Consider the following 18775-nt stretch of genomic DNA (forward strand, 5'->3'; position numbering starts at 1 on the left):
CACTGACTATCGCAATGCGATACTTACTATCGCAATGCGATAATACAAAATCGCAACGAGATACTGACTTTCGCAACACGATTCTGACTTTCGCAACGCGATTTACATAGCGCCATTCGTATTAACGCGTATTTTTTTTTCAAATTCCAAACACGAATTTTTTCTTAATAAATCGGAAACTGAACCGTCCACAGTAATCGCTACTCATAACCTCAAACCCAAAATCACAACACTCAGTCCCATCTCCATCTCTAACTCTCTACGGCGAAATCCGTCCCCATCTCCGAAGATTTCCGTCCCCATCACCGGCGAAATCCCTCACAACCATTCACAGTAAAAAATCCCTCACAATCATTCAGAAATGGAAAATCAACCTCCGAGGGTTAATTTTTTTTTTATTTTTATTTTGAAATTTTTGCATTATTTTAGGTTTTTCATATTGAGATTGATGATAAGTTTACTGGTAATTTCAATAATAGATTAACCATTTCACTTAGATTTCTTATTAAATTCATTCGATTGCTGCCAATACTGCTAAACTGTTTAGCCTGTGAAGTTAGTATTTGTCTTTGTTTTGTCTTTTGGTTGAAGTAATGCAGAAGAAGAATAGTTTCGAGAATGAAAATCGCAACGCGGAAATAACTATCGCAACGAGAGAATCGCAACGTGAAATAAAAAACGCAACGCGAAACAAAAATCGCATTGCGATTTTCATTTCGCGTTGCGATTTTCATTTCGCGTTGCGATTTTCATTTCGCGTTGCGATTCTCTCATCGCGATAGTCATTTCGCATTGCGATTCACTTGTTGCGATAGTCATTTCCGCGTTGCGATTCTCATTATCTCGTTGCGATTTTCATTTCAACCAAAAGATAAAACAGTGTTGCAAATTTTAGTTTCAAGAATAAACTACTATTTATGTTTATTGTTTTTGGTATATCTTGACAGTGTAGTTTTTGGTATATCTAACTTGGTATGTTTATTGTTTTTTTGTAGAAAAATTTTTCGGCTTCATTGACATTAAGGAATAAAGTTAGCCTAGTCACTACAATTGCTTCGAAGCTTTCACCTGCATAAAGAAAATTGTTTGAAGAAACCTGCTTCGGGCCATGGCTGAGAGTACAGCATCCGGGTGGAGATGCTAGTTTGACCCATTTGTGGCTTCAGACCATGACTAGCGATCTACCCGACAGTAGACAACGTGGTGAGGAAGAGATATGGTTTCATTTTCCACCGGCGTATACTTGTTTTGGGCGGAAGGAGTTCTGCTTAATCACTGGTCTACGATTAGGACACGATGATGTAGGCCGGTACACTCGTCATATCACCCGCCCATCATGGTTATCCAGGGTTTTTCCTGATGAGTCAATAGAGAAGCCGAACTTACACGTCGACGACATGAAGAAATTGTTTAATAGGAAAGATGGTTTTACTCGGATGAATGACGTCGATGTTGTCCGAGTATGCCTTCTACTACTTTTGTATGCCGGCTTTTTAGGCAGAGAGGCCAGACAACCTATTCCTCAGGAGCTAATATTATTGGTAGAGGACCTAAATGCATGGAATCTGTTTACGTGGGGTTCGTATATATGGAAAGCTACCTGGACTAAGTTATCGTCTGCCTTTGATGATTGCAAAAGTTTGCGGGGCGATGGGTCGAAATACACTTTGTCAGGCTTTGTTTGGGCCTTTAAGGTAAGAATTTCTATATAATGTTTTCAAAATTATAATTAATTATTTAACAATTACTAATGTTTGTTATTATATTGTTTGTAGATTTGGATATTCGAGGCCTTTCCCGCCATGAAGACATATGCAATAAAAACTTCAAATGATATTCCCAAGGCTATTTCCTGGAAGAGGAAACGTCTGTTGGATTGGGAAGACTTAATACCATATGCGACAATAAATAATGTAAGTTAACACAAATACTATCATATATAAACAAGTTATTAATAATAGACGTTTAACTTTGTTTGAGTTTTTATATTTTTAGGAGGCCAACATTCCATTAATGAGACTGACACCCACGGAGGCTGAGCTTGCCACTGATTGGTGGCAAGCTAGTCAGCGTTTTCTTGATGGCACGAATGATGAGCAGCCTCCACTTCCTCCACTTCGAGAGCCATCACCTCACCCAGAGCAATCACCTGATCGACCCGACTATACACCTCTACAACGAGAGCCATCACCTATCCCGTCACATCATCGAGCCTCTTCTCCACCATCACCTCATGATAGGCGACCGACAAAGATGCCACGACTTCTATCTCCCTATTCTCCACCTCCACGGGATGAGTCAAGGGAGTTACGTGATGAGGTCAATGCCTTGCGTGAGGAGATCGGTACTCTACTCGATAACGATGGTGCATGGCGTGTGGAGGTGTCTACTTTACGTGGTGAGGTTGCCGCTCTACGTGAGATGGTAGTATCGTTGTAGAATGAGGTTCATACTCTACGCAACGAGGTAAGTTTAAGATTTTCCATATTTAACTTGATGATAAATTTACTCGTAATTTCACTTAAATTAACCATTTCACTTAGATTGCTTAGTAAATTTATTCGGTTGCTGCCAAAACTGCTAAACTTTTACTTTAACACTGTGAAGTTAGTATTTGTCTTTGTTTTGTCTTTTGGTTGAAAGTTTGAAATATATTTATCTTTGTTTTCACTGTTTAAATATCATGTCTGTTTATTTACTGATATTTGTATTTAATTATTTAGCGGACCGATAAGGTGGATGCTTTACGTCGGGTTTTTCTTGCACGACAGAGTTCACGCATCAGACGGCGTGCACGTGCTATTAAGTCTCCGTATACCCCAATAGTGCGAAGACACCGCAAGAAGAAGCCCGACTCGCCTGTCATCCCTCAAGAGTCCCCTCCTATCGTTGAAGGGGCCCCTATCATTCCTCGAGAGTCCCCTCCCACCGTTCAAGAGGCCACTGTCATCGTTGAAGAGGTCTCTCCCACCATTCAAGAGCCCGATTCACATGGCGTCATATGTAGGATTCTTGAGAAACCCTCTGACGTGCCGGACATAATGGATTCAAGTTGGCTCTCGTATGAGTTACCGGCCAGTACCATACCAGTATCTGAAGAGGAGAGGAAACAACTACCGGACACAATTCTGGATAACACCCTTTGGGCTAAGACCGCAGTTGATTTTTATCTACATGAGCGAAGCCAGGGGTGTTTCACTGACATATGCAAGCTCAATGATGATATCTATTTGTTGCTTGATCGGTCTTGGTGGGGCGTATTATTAGGGGTCGAAGACAATGGCTATTTCGATGGAGGGGTAAGTCTTATATTTTTCTTATATTTTAATTTGATTATTTTTTTGTAAATTTATGTAAGTTACTAATATATGTCTTTTTTTGTAAAACAGCATATCGATGCGTGGGTGTCACGTCTTCTAATAATTAGGAAACTTAAGGAAAATAAAAGAAATACACGATATACAATTATGCCGACGTCTTTTAACGCCGTTCACTTGAAGAATCAACGAGATGAATCATTTACGTTGGGCAATGGACAAGCTAAACTTTATCTTGCATGGTGGGAGGTCGATAAGGTTAGTGTTTATTTTAGATTGAGTTTAAAGGTATTCATAAATAAGTGCGCAAATGAATGAATTATTACTTATGATTGCAGGTGTTTATCCCTGTTTTGGAACGTAACCATTGGCTTCTCGTCGAGCTTCAGATCCCATCCCTTAAGGCAATAGTATATGACAGCATGATAAATTACATATCATTGGCTGATTTAAGATATATTATTAAGGGATGGAGCTCTTATTTGGCTAAATTCTTGGATGCGATAAATTATTGGACTCGTTCTGGAAACAAGATGCCAAAGAAGCTCAATATTACAGTTAGCAGAGACGAGACCGCACCACATCAAATGAAAGGACCCAGAGGGGATTGTGGTCCTCTCGTATGCTTGGCGTTGGACCGTTTGATCACAGGAAGTATAAAATATCTACCTCCCACCGATATAGATAGAGTTGCAGTAGGCTTGTGGTTTCGACATTATATGGCTAGATCGATATATACGAGACGCTGCCTACCTGCATCCGCGTTATAAAAATGTCCATAAACAATTGGTATGTTTATAGGCTTGTGGTTCTAAAATGTTTTGGTTAAGTACATAGAATTCAATAATTTGTTGTTTGTAGGTTTTAGATGTGTAGAAAGTGTTGTTTGAGCAAATGTTTGGTTTTATGCAGGTTAATCTCAGAAGTGAGCTGCGTGAAAATGATGTATGGCTGCAAAAGTTGATTCAATAGTAGAAGTGTTATTTTCTCTAATAATTATTGCTTATTTTTTTATTGTTTAATTGATTTGTAAAAGGTGATTTGTAAAAGTTGATTTGTTTAATTGATGTTAACATAATTCTTATTTGTGCTTGTTAAATTGATTGAAATGTAATGGTTGATTTTGTTGATTTCAATCTGCATTATGTTGAAGGCAAAAAGTACTATCGCAATGCGAAATTAGCGTTGCGATTTTCATTTCGCATTGCGATTCTCTCGTTGCGATTTTCATTTCGCATTGCGATAGTAATTTCCGCGTTGCGATAGACATTAAGATGATTGCCTATTAAGTGATAACAACTGAACAGATCATAGCAATTTTCAAACTCAAGTTACTAATACATGCCTAACTAAAAATGTTAAAAGTTCACACATAAAATCTACATAATACAACGTTTGCATTTAAAAATCACCTAAGTTAACAGTCCCAAAAGGTGAAGCCAGTTGTGATTGGGATTTTAAAGATGATTGCGATTTTGATTGCCTTTTTCTTGACACCATATGAGCTTTGGATTTTGATAATGATCCATATTTTGGTAGAGGAAAAGATGATTGTGATGGCACTGGTGATCCACATGTCAACCTTGTATGACCACTTTCCTTGCACCGACTACATGTCGATCTCTTCTTCTCTTCACCCTTAGACGGTATACGATCGTGACTTTTTGGTCGGCCAGGTAGCCTTCTGTCCATGGCTGGTGGCAAAACTGTTTGTAAGTCATATGGTATGTCCCACTCAGAAGGATGTGAAATAGGGTAGACAATCTCGGCATAAGTCTGTCGATATACTTCTGTAGTGTAGCAATCCATAGCGTATGTGCTTGAATCATCTTGGTTTAGATGAAGAGCAACTTTTATAACATGGCCACACGGATAACCAGATGTTTTCCATTTCATACAACTACACGTCCTTGCATTTAGATCGACAAGCCCATTTAAGTTATTATCCAGTACTTCAAACAAAGTGTTTGAACATGGTTCAACTCTCCATGACGTTGACTTCACAACACGTTTCGTTATCTTTTTTTCAGTCCATGGTGTAACACGATGTTCCAATGTTCCTGTAAATTTAAATAAATAATACTTAGTAAAATATATGATAAGTTACGAATTCAAAGAAATAATACCTGCATGGTTTCTTTTCTTGTAGTACCACTGTTGAATAGGGGCTCGAAAAAACTCCATTAACATAGTAATGGGTAATTTCCGGGAATGACGACTTAGAGCGTTAATTGATTTTGCACTATTAGACGTCATGAAACCATATCTTGCTCCAAGTTGATGTACTCTTGACCATCTTTCAAACCCGACATCTTCTAGTGTTTGAGCACACTGAGGCAAAACACGTCTTAAACAGTTTATATGCTTATTGAAATCCACTTCCCGATAAGCCTTTACAGCCTTCCAGTATGTCCATTTGTGCTTTTTTATACCAGCAGACCTTGATTTTAGATTTCTATACAAATGAACACCACAAAGTCCATGAAAAGCATATGGGAAACACCTTCTAACAGCGTTGTCAATTGAGTTTGCCCTATCAGATATGATTGTCAGATTGCTAATAGGACCTATGCAATCCCTAAGATGCCTCATAAACCATGTCCATGAATCAGAGGTTTCAGATTTGCCAACCCCGTAAGCTATTGGCAATATCCCATTGTTAGCATCCATGGCTACTGCTAATAAGTTTACTCCAAGGTATCGACCTTTCAAATTTGCTCCGTCAACTATAATAACTGGGCGCATGCAAGTAATAAACGAACGAATCTACAAAATAATATACACAAGAAATATAATCATTTAAATGTGAAATGCATGTAACTAACAGAAATGAGTCAACAGAATTATATTGATTTACTAACCGCAGCACCAATGGCGATAAACAGCAACTCAAAGCGTCCATCTCTATCTGTTTTGATATGAGTTACCGACCCAGGATTTTTCAGCTTTAAATTGTGACAATAAGCCGACAGTTGGGCAAACGATGCTTCTGGCGACCCCCTCAACAATTCCAAGGCATAACATTTGGCTCTCCAAGCTTGAGAATATGATATACTAATCTTGAACCGAGCATTCATGTCAGTCATAATTTCATGTCCCCGATATACCCTGCCATTCAAAAACATTAACTCAGCTAGAAAACCACCCAACACCTTTTTGTTTGCCTGTCTATGGTGAGGAAAAACTTGGGTTCTTGAACATGTATGTTTATCAATAAAAGTCCTAACTTGAAACATTGCGCAATCTTTTATCCTCTTTGCAATCATACGCCACGTACAGTTTTTGTCAATCGTACACCTTGTTTCGAAACGATCTTTGCTTGATTTGTTAACTTTTAGTTGATAGCCATCTTCCACACATTTCGTATACAAAGATATCTTCAAGTCTTCATTTGTATCAAAACAATCATCTTTCTTGATACGAATAACTTTTGTGTAACAATCAACTGCTTTCTTTGCCAACTCTTCTTCCGGTAGCTGAAATAATTCTGGCATATTCCAGTTATACTCCCGTGGCATTTTCTTTTCTTCGGGGACTTTTTCTTCTTCTTTTTTTTCTTCAGGATTATATGAATTACAGAATGAATGTTCAACATGTTCATTCATAGTCGTAACTTCCTCCTCATTATCATCAACAACATCTTCCTCGGCAACGGGTGTTTCATCATCAAAATTCGGGTATTGACCAATATCAAAATCATTACACGCAGGGTCTGTTTCTTCTTCTGAAACATCATCAAAATCTGTGTATTGACCAATATCAAAGTCCGGGTATTGACCAAGATCAAATTTCGAATACTGACTAGTACTCACAATTTTTTCTCTTGGCTCATCATTGTCTAATTGGTCAATACGAAAACCAGAATTTGGTGCTGAAAGTTGATTTGGATTTGGATTTGGATTAGAGAAAGGCTGTGGGTTTTGAGACCCACTTAGTTGATTACTACCCGCTACTGACCCAACAATACTACTTCTAGGTTCAACAACATACAATGTAACATCATCACTTGAAACATTAATGTAAGCAATGAATCGTTCAACATCTTCATTGTCGGTTAACAAATAAACTTTACTATTTCTCTGATAAGACAGCCTAAATCCACTTAGGGGCTCTAAATTCAATTTCTTTGAAACACATAACATTAGGGTTTCATAAGTTAACTTCTTTAATGACAGTTTTAGTTAAAGATTCATGGGTAAAGGTATATATTGTAAAACACCATGAACATTCTCCCATGACCCTCCAAAACACAAATCTATCCAAACATGATCAACATTAGATGATTTCATGGTTGTAACTAAACAAACGAGATGCGAAACTAAGACCTGTTGCCGGATGGGGAAGGATGTCATTGGATATAGGAACGGATGTCGCCGGAGAGAGTGATAGATGGAGATGGAATGAGTTGCGATTTAGGGATTTAGGTTATGAGTTGTTGCTGCTGCGTAGATATATACACAAAAAATTTGGCTTGCGAAACTAAAACCTGTTGCGAACTTTGAAACTCGCATTGCGATTCTGTATTATCTCGTTGCGAAAGTCAGAATCGCGTTGCGAAAGGCAATCATTTGACCATCGCAATACGAAATGCAAATCGCAACGATAGAATCGCAATGCGAAATGAAAAAGGCAACGATGATTAACATGCATAAACTTTTAACAATTATTGAATTCTAGGTACTTAACCAAACATTTTCAAACCAAAAGGAGTATATATGTTAACAAAAATTGCATTATGTGTATTTTATGTGTGCACTTTTAACATTTTCAGTTAGGCATGTATTAGTAACTTGAGTTTGAACATTGCTATGATCTGTTCAGTTGTTATCACTTATTAGACATTCATTTGACTATCGCAACGCGAAAATGGCTATCGCAACGCGAAAATGGCTATCGCAACGAGAAAATCGCAATGCGAAATGAAAATCGCATTGCGATTTTCTCGTTGCGATTTTCATTTCGCATTGCGATTTTCATTTCGCATTGCGATTTTCTCGTTGCGATAGCCATTTCGCGTTGCGATAGTCTTTTTTGCCTTCAACATAAAGCAGATTGAAAATCAATAAATCAACTATTACATTTCAACACAAATTATGTACACATCAATTAAACAAATCAACATTTACAAATCATCTTTTACAAATCAATTAAACAATCAAAAAATAATAATAATTCTTATTTCTTCATCAATTATTGAATCAATGAATCAACAACTTTGTGACCCCGTACATCCATTTCACGCAGCTCACTTAAGGATTAACCTGCAGAAACCAAACATTTGCTCAAACAAGACTTCCTACACATCTAAAACCTACAAACAGCAAATTATTGAATTCTAGGTACTTAACCAAACATTTTCAAACCAAAAGGAGTATATATGTTAACAAAACTTGCATTTGACTTACCAATTAACAATGGACACTTTCATAACGCGGATGTAGGTAGGCAGCGTCTCGAATATATTGCTCTAGCCATATAATGCCGAAACCACAAGCCTACTGCAGCTCTATCTCTATCGGTGGGAGGTAAAAACTCTGTGCTTCCCGTCGTCAAACGCGCCAAGCAAAGGCATACGAGAGGACCACAATCCCCTCTGGCTCCCGGCGATTGCTGTGGCGCGGTCTCGTCTCTGACAACTGTGACATTGAACTTCTTTGGCTTCTTGTGTCCAGAATGACTCCAATACTTAATCCCATCCAAGAATTTAGCCAAATGAGAGCTCCATCCCTTGAAAATATCTCTCAAATCAGACAGAGATATGTAATTGATCATGCTGTCATACACTATTATCTTCAGGGATGGGAGCTGAAGTTGGACGAGAAGCCAGTGACGACGTTCCAAAACAGGGATAAACACATGTGATCATAAGTAATAATTCATTTATTTGCGCACTTATTTATGAACACCTTTAAAAAATTTAAAAAATAAACACTAACCTTATCGACCTCCCACCATGCAGGATAAAGTTTAGCTTGTCCATTGCCCAACAAAAATGATTCATCTCGTTGATTCTTCAAGTGAACTGCGTGAAAAGCCGTCGGCATTATTGTATATAGCGAATTTTTTTATTTTTCCTAAGCTTCCTTATTATTAGTAGACGTGACACCACGCATCGATATGCTGTTTTACAAAAAATACATATATTAGTGAATTACATTAATTTTTAAACAAATTAATCAAAATCATATATAAGACAAATATAAGACTTACCTCCCCATCCAAATAGCCACTGTCTTCAACCCCTAATAGCACACCCCACCAAGACCGATCAAGCAAAAAAAACATTTCATCGTTGAGTTTGCTGATATTAGTGTAACACCCTTGGCTCCGCTCATGTAGATAAAAATCAACTGCGGTCTTAGCCCAAAGGGTATTATCCACAATTGTTTCCGGTAGTTGTCTCCTCTCCACTTCAGATACCGGAAGGGTACTAGCCGGTAACTCATACGAGAGCCAACTCTCATCCATCATGTCCGGAATCGGTAGGGGTTTCTCAATACTTCGATATATTACCCCATGTGAATCGGGCTCTGGAATGGTGGGAGGGACCTCTTCAACGATGACAGTGGCCTCTTGAACGGTGGGGGGAGTCTTGAGGGAGAATATGGGCCTCTTGAACGATTGGAGGGGACTCTTGAGGGATGACCGGTGAGTCGGGCTTCTTCTTGCGGAGTCTTCGCACCATTGGGGTGAACGGAGACGTAATAGCACGTCCACGCCGTCTGATGCGTGAACTCCGTCGTGCAAGGAAAACCCGACGTAAAGCATCCACCTTATCGGGCCGCTAAAAAAAATTAATACATAAATCAGTAAATAAACAGACATGATATTAAACAAAGACAAATATGTTTCAAACTAGCATTGTATTCACCCAAGTCATTATTCTATCATAGTTCACAAAATGCTCAGATAACATTCCAGAAGTAAGCACTTAGATAAACATTTAAAAGGACAACATATATAAACATTCCAGAAGAAGAATAGTTTTCTTTCGCAACACGAAACTTAAAATCGCAACGCGAAAATGACTATCGCAACGCGGAAATGGCTATCGCAATGCGAAATGAAAATCGCAATGCGAAATGAAAATCGCAATGCGAAATGAAATCACAACGACAAAATCGCAACGCGAAACACAAATCGCATTGCGATTTTCATTTCGCGTTGCGATTTCATTTCGCATTGCGATTTTGTCGTTGCAATTTTCATTTCGCATTGCGATAGCCATTTCCGCGTTGAGATAGTCATTTTCGTGTTGCGAAAGTAAACTATTCTTCTTCTGCAAATTGAAACTTGAATGGATTGCATTACTTCAACCAAAAGACAAAAACAAAACCATAAACAAATACTAACAAAAACAGTTTAGCAGTATTGGCAGCAACCGAATGAATTACGAGTATGAAAAATCTTAAACTTACCTCGTTGCGTAGAGTATGAACCTCATTCTGCAACGATACTACCATCTCACGTAGAGCGGCTACCTCACCGCGTAATGTAGACATCTCAACACGCCATGCACCATCGTCTTTGCGTAAAGTACCGACCTCCTCACGCAAGGCATTGACCTCATCACGTAACTCCCCTAACTCATCCCGTTGAGGTGGAGGTGGAGAACAGGGAGATAAACGTCGTGGCATCTTTGCCGGTCGTCTATCTTGCGGTGATGGTGGAGAAGAGGCTCGATGATGTGACAGAATAGGTGATTGCTGTCGTTGTGGAGGTGTATAGCCGGGTCGATCAGATGATGGCTCTGGGTGAGGTGATAGCTCTGTACGAGGTGATGGCTCCCGAATTGGAGGCTGCTCATCAACCGTTCCATCAAAAAAACGCTTACTAGCTTTCCACCAATCAGTGGCAAGCTCAGCTTCCGTGGGTGTCAGCCTCTGTAGAGGAGTGTTGGCCTCCTAACAATATAAAAGCTCAAACAAAGTTAAACGTGTACTAGTAATAACTTGTTTATAAACATATGGTAGTATTTATGTTAACTTACATTATTTATTGTCGTATACCGTAGTAAATCTTCCCATTGCAAGGTCTGTTTCCTCTTCCAGGAAATAGCCCTGGGAATATCATTTGAAGTTTTTATTGCATATGTCTTCATGGCGGGAAAGGCCTCAAATATCCAAATCTACAAACAATATAATAACAAACATTAGTAATTGTTAAATAATTACTTATAATTTTGGAAACATCATATAAAAATTCTTACCTTAAAGGCCCAAATAAAGCCTGTCAAAGTGTATTTGGAACCATCGCCATGCAAACTTTTTCGATCATCCAAGGCAGACGATAACTTATTCCATGTAGCTTTCCATAAATACGAGCCCTACGGAAACATGTTCCACGCATTTAGGTCTTCTACCAATTTGATTAGATCATTTGGAATAGGTTGTCTGGCCTCTCTGCCTAAAAATCCGGCATGCAAAAGAATTAGAAGGCATACTCGGACAACGTCAACTTCATCCATCCGAGTAAAACCGTCTTTATTATTCAACAATCTTGTCAGGTCTTCTACGTGTAGACTCGGCCTCTCCAGCTCAGGAAAAACCCGGGATAGCCATGATGGGCGGGTAATGTGTCTAGTGTACCGACCTACATCATCGTGTCCGAAGCGTAGACCGGTGATTAAGCAAAACTCCTCCCGCCCAAAACACGTATACGCCGGTGGAAAATCAAACCATATCTCTTCATCACGACGTTGTATAGTCTCTGGTAGATCGCTAGTCATGGTTTGAAGAAACAGGTGTGTCAACATCGCATCTCCACCGGGATGTTGTACTTTCAGCCATGGCCCGAAGCATGTATCCTCAAACATTTTTCTTTGTGCATGTGAAAGCTTCGACGCAATTGTTTTGGCCAGGCTGACTTTATTTCTCAAGGTCAATTGAGCCGAATAAAAGTTCTACAAAAACAATAAACATACTAAATTAGATATACCAAAAACTACACTGTGAAGATATACAAAAAACAATAATAAACATAAAGAGTAGTAGTTTATTCTTCAAACTTAAATTTGCAACACTGTGAATTTCGTATTTGTCTTTGTTTTTTGGTTGAAGTAATGCAATTCATTCAAGTTTCAATTTGCAGAAGAAGAATAGTTTCTGAAAATGAAAATCGCAACACGAAAATGACTATCGCAACGCGAATTTGACTATCGCAACGCGAATTTGACTATCGCAACGCGAAACTAAAATCGCGTTGCGATTTTCATTTCGCGTTACGATTCTCGGTTGATTTAATAAGCAATCTAAGTGAAATGGTTAATCTATTATTGAAATTACCAGTAAACTTATCATCAATTTCAATATGAAAAACCTAATAATAATGCAAAAATTTCAAAAAGAAAATAATTAAAAAAACTAACCCTCGTTGGTTGATTTGGTTGATTTTCCATTTCTGATTGTGAGGGTGGCTCTGAGAGATGGAGATAGACGGATTTCGCCGGAGATGGGTGAGAGAGTGAGAGATGGAGATGGGACTGAGTTGTGATTTTAGGTTTTAGGTTATGAGTTGCGATTACGGGATATACTGTGGACGGTTCAGTGTTCCAATATATTAATATTCGTGTTTGGAATTTAAAAATAAAATACTTGGCAAGGATACTAATGGCGCTTTGAAAATCGCATTGCGATTATGTATTATCGCGTTGCGAAAGTCAGAATCGCGTTGCGAAATTCAGTATCGCGTTGCGAAAGTAAGTATCTCGTTGCGATTTTGTATTATCGCATTGCGATAGTCAATATCGCATTGCGATTTTCACAATTCGCGTTGCGATTTACTTATTCGCATTGCGATTTTCCCAATTCGCGTTGCGATTTACTTATTCGCATTGCGAATTGGGAAAATCGCAACGACACTGTAGACCATCGCAACGCGATTTTCAACTATCGCATTGCGAAAATGCAACGCGAATTTGCGATAATGGAGATCGCGTTGCGAATTAGCGATCGCATTGCGATTTTGTTGGTCATTTTGGCAAATCCGGAAAAAGTTGGTTAAAATCGTATATTATATGGGATTTTTGGTCACTGAGGTTATTTTCTCATAAAAAAACATATAGATGAAGATAATTCATAAGGTACGATGAGTTCTAAATATAAAAAGGGTTAACTACATGGATGGTAACTTATCTTTTTGTTTTGTTCAATTTTGGTCACTGGTTTCAAAAAACATAATATATGATCACTTTTGTTTTTATTTAATTAAGATATGGTCACCCTGAGCTAACTGTCGTTAACAAAAATTAAATATTTTGATATATTCACACATTTGATCCCTGTTATTTACATACTCTCTCAATTTAGTCACATTTTAATAAATTAAAATAAATTATATATTTTTTAAATGAAAATAAAAATAAAATATTTTTAAAATTAAGTTAATAATAAAATATATTTAATAAGTTGATATAAAAACATTTTCAGTTAATATATATATAATTATATTATATATCATTCATGTCACTGTACCCGATTCATAATTTTTTTTATTTTTTAAATTATATTATTTAAAAAAAGTTATATAAAAGATTTAAAATTTAAAAGTCTATAATATATATAATCCACACATAAAGTTTAAAAATTCAAATTACATGATTGAAATAAAATTTATTAAAATTTAAAATAAAGAAATAAAATTAAATTTCAAATATTTTGAAGTTAAAATAAATATTTTTAAAAAAATACTTTAGACCGTTAATGTGAAATAATTTAAGAAATTAAGAATTTAGAACATTATGGTGTCAAAATTTAAGAAATTAGGATTTATAATGTTATAGTGAAATAATTTGAGGATTATGAATAAAAAATTAATATAAAATAAAAATAAAAAGTATATAATAAATCGGGTATCGGGTCGGAAGGTACCCGATTAACCAACATTTTGTGACCCATGCTTGACCCAGAAACCCGTCCGAGTACCCTACCTTGAAAATCACGTATTTTTATTATAAATATCCGATATTTTTTAACTGGGTCAGCTGGTCGACGAGTCGGGTATATTGAACAACCTTACTGGCATGACATGTGACATCGTTCGATTGGAGGATTAAATTTATTTTAATTTATTAAAAGTATGACTAAATTGAGAGAATATGTAAATAGCAAGGATCAAATGTGTGATTATATCAAAAATATTTAATTGAGGGGACATGGTAAATTTTTTTATTTTTTTGAAAATATATATTTATTTAATATTAATTAATACTTAAAAAATAATTGGTGAGGGCTAAGGCTTCCTTTAATCCCAGGAAGTTTCGTTCTTTATCACTATGATTACTTGATTCATGTATATACATATGATTATAATTATTATTATTAATCGATATAAAAGATAATCATAGTTGTACATAGAATAATACAATCAAAATTAATCATTATAATATATATAAATTAATAAATTGGTGACTTAAATATATTCAGTCTTGTTTTAAATTATTGATATTTAAAACCTAATATTTATATATTACGGGATTCGAATATTAAATAATGGGTAAACTATGCGAATAGTCTCTTTTATTTAGGGTATGTCCGACTTTGGTCACCAATTTAAAATTGAAGGGTAAATGGTTCCTAAAATTATCAGTTTGTCCGATTTAAGTCCATCTTCCATTAACCCTTAACGATATGTGACACAACTAAGAGATTAAAATCGAACAAGAGTTACGGCTGAGGGACTAAAATCGAATGGATTGATAATGTTAGGGATCATATATCTTTAATTTTTAAATTAGTAACTAAAGTCGATCAAACTGAAAACAAAATTTTACGATCACGAATCTCCTTTGGTAAAAGAAATGACATTCACTCAATAAATGATTATAACTAAAGTCATAAAAAATGTTTTTTCTTTAATAATTTAAAGTAGTTACAAGACTTTTAAGGAGAATAGCACTCTCTTCCATTACTAAAATTATTTGATGACTTCGTAAAAGATTTTATTTAAGAATCTATTAATTGCGTGTTCAATCTTAATATACATACATACATGGTTTAAAATATTTCATGGTTTCAAAAAAAAAAACAATTAGGTTACTAAAATGCTGACTTTTTAAAAGTTGAGTGACCACTTAGTGAGTTTACCAGTAAGACAATAAAAAAGTAATTTAAAAAAATAAGAGGCCCATATACTTTTTGAAAAAAAATGTGACTTGTATTATTTTTTTCTTAATATGACTCTCAAATTTAGAAAATAAAATTAATGTGGTATTTTAATTAAAGTTTTTTAATCGTTGATTCTTACGATGTTGATGTATCAATCTACGGTAGTGACATGTAGACCTGGAAAACTTGAGCTGAACCCGATTACCCGAACCGATTTACCTGATCTGATACCCGATATTAACCCGAATATGATATCAAATTTGATCTGATACCCGACCTGAACCATGCCCGATCCAAAATTAGTGAAATCAAAAGTAACTCGAACCGAAATTAACCCTAACCAAAACCGAAATTAACCCGAACCAAAACTGACCCTAACCGAAAGCAACTCGAACAGAATTTAACCCGACCACAAATCAACTTAAAAATAAATTAATCTGAACCGAAAGTAACCTAAACCGAAAGTAGATAGACTTTAATTTACCCAATTTGATTTGAACCGAATATTGCCCTATTTTTTACTTGATAAATGAGTAAAATTGGATGAGTGATTTATTGTTGTTATATATATTTTAACAATGTGATGATAGTAAAATAATATATGTTTTGTTTTCTATTTTTTAATTATACTCCTAGTTAACCACCAACTTTGATAATAGTTTAATGAATATTAGTATCACCTTTGATAGTAGTTTAATGATTTAATATTAATTTTTAGTTTAAAAATTATATTCATATTTAATTCTATAATTTTTAAAAACAATTAAAAAAATATTTGAAAGAATAATTATAAAATAAAGTTACTATATAGTATTTTGTTTTATATGATTAACATTAATTGTCATCATTTAGATAGTATACTCAATACTGTATAGTTTAATTAACTTTAAAAAAATACTTTTTATAAACACAAATTAACATGAAACATAAATCTCAAATAAAGAATTATCATTAAAAGAATCAAAAGTGATATGTACACTACAACAAAACTGTTCTACAACGGTGTTTTTAGTGGCTTTTTGAAAGTAAACGCCACTAACTTTAAATATATAACGATGTTTCCATCCAAAACGCCGCAAAATGGTAAATTTAGCGGTTTTTTATACAAACACCGCAATAGGGTTCATATATAGTGGCGTTTCTCAATAAAACTTAAAAGATCAATAAAATAGTTTGAAAGAATCAAATTAAACCGTCTAAAATCTTAAAATATTAGTAGACATAAATACTATATGCATCAATTGTTGAATTAAATTCAATCTACATCAGAACCGATAAACTCACTTCCTCCGTAGCTACATAAATTAAAAGAATAAGTTATTAATTTGTTTTCCAAAATAAAAAAAATGAAATAGATTAATAATAAAAAAAATATGGTGTGATAAACAAATTTTACTATAAGAAATTAAAAGAAATCTAAAAGGAAATAAAAACTTACATTTATAATCGAATAACCAACTATGAGACATTATCAAAACTTTAACATTTTCAGGGATATAAGAACTTCTCCGCTTATTCAAAAATTCAACCTCCTGTACTAAAAGGTGATTCTGAAGCAACAATTGAAAGAGGTGCAGTCAAAATATCTGTTGGGATTTTCGGAAGCTCGAAACGACAACCGGAACGATTTGCAAAGAGGGGTCGGAACGGTTTTGTGTTTAGGGAGTAAGGAGATTGAAAGATAGAGAATTGCACAGCGATTTATAGTGGTTCGACTTTCTCAATCAAAGTCTACGTCCACTACCTTAGCTCCTCACCAAGGATTTTCCAACAAATTCACTAATTTGTTCTTTCTTTTGAGGACAAAGAGATAACCTTACAACTCCCTAGTTTTTCCGGGCTAAACTAGAACCTTTCCCTAGCTTTTACACGGGCTAAGCTATAACCTTTCCCCTTTACAAAAGGATAAAAGATGTAAACAATAAAACCTCTCTAAGGTAGGTGTTTACAAGAATTAAGCTCACAAGAACAAAATATTTAAAAGAGAAATATGAAATAATAATGAAAAACTCTTCTCTTGTGTTTGATTACTTGGATAGTTGTTCTCTTACTTCTTCAAGTGTCCTCAGCTTGTATTTATAGATTGGAATGAGTTTGAAGTCGTATATAGCCGTTGGGGATGTTTTGGAGCCGTTTGGGAATGATTTTTCTACTCAAAAAGGTTGCCCAGAATGGAGGGAATCGGTACCCCTTCATAGGGAATCGATACCCCTTCATAATATTCAAATATTATGACCGTTGGGCTGTTGAACAGGGGGGGAATCGGTACCCCCTGGGGGGGGAATCGGTACCCCCTGGACATTCTGTTTTCTTGAAGCCAAAAACCTGCAGGGGGAATCTATACCCCCTGGGAGGGGTATCTGTACCCGGGTATCTGTACCCCCTGGGGGGGAATCTATACCTTCTGGGCAATCTTGAAACCCCTTAAAATATTTTTGGCTCAAATCCAAATTTTAATTGATTTTGAATTATTTTTGAAACATTTTAAAAACTTTGAATAAATTCAATTAAGTCCAAAAACATTTTGTAAATTCAATTCAAGTCCAAAAACCATTTTGCCTTAAATTGTTATATCGAAACATAGTTCAACAATCTCCCCCTTTTTGATATAACAAAACATTTGAAAAATTGTTTTTGGCAAAACTCCCCCTTAATAAAATGTTTAATGAAAAAGATCCTAGTTGTTGGAAAACATATGAAAATGTTAAGCTCCCCCTTTTTCATTAAGAAATTGAATTTGTTTTATTAAGAAATTGAATTTTTCAAACCAAACTTCTCCCCCTTTTTGTTATATTAAAAATAATTCAATCTTTGATGTTCAAAATAACTTTGGAGAGTAAGTAGTAAATTTTACATTTAAAATCATTTGAAAAATCAAAAGCTCCCCCTTAATAAATGCATTCCAATCAAAATTTAGCTTTTAAGAACTTGACACTTAAACAAAATTGAATTTCAACAAAGAATAACAAACAAGTTAGTAGCACATGAAATTCAATTTATCCAAGACTAAATACTTTATGCAATACCAATTGTTGAAATTTGATATAAATATCAATTGTTAAAATTAAGTGCATTTGCATAAAGTTTTCGAAAAATGTTATGCATTAAAAAAAATTGATATCAATTGTTAAAGAGATATCATTTTCATTTAAACCACATGCATAATCATTTAAATTTAGGTCAAAATTTTAAAATTTGTAAAATTAAATTATTTGAAAAATTGATATCAATTGTTAGAGAGATATCATTTGCATTAAAACCAATTTTGACCAAAATTTTATTATGATGAACTAAAAATTCTTAAAAATTAATATAACTTTAAAATGTTCATCATAATCATCTTTTCAACATACA

This window comes from Hibiscus syriacus, unplaced genomic scaffold (genome assembly GCF_006381635.1).
Source record: "Hibiscus syriacus cultivar Baekdansim isolate YM2019G1 unplaced genomic scaffold, ASM638163v2 tig00111215_pilon, whole genome shotgun sequence".
Lineage (NCBI taxonomy): Eukaryota > Viridiplantae > Streptophyta > Magnoliopsida > Malvales > Malvaceae > Hibiscus > Hibiscus syriacus.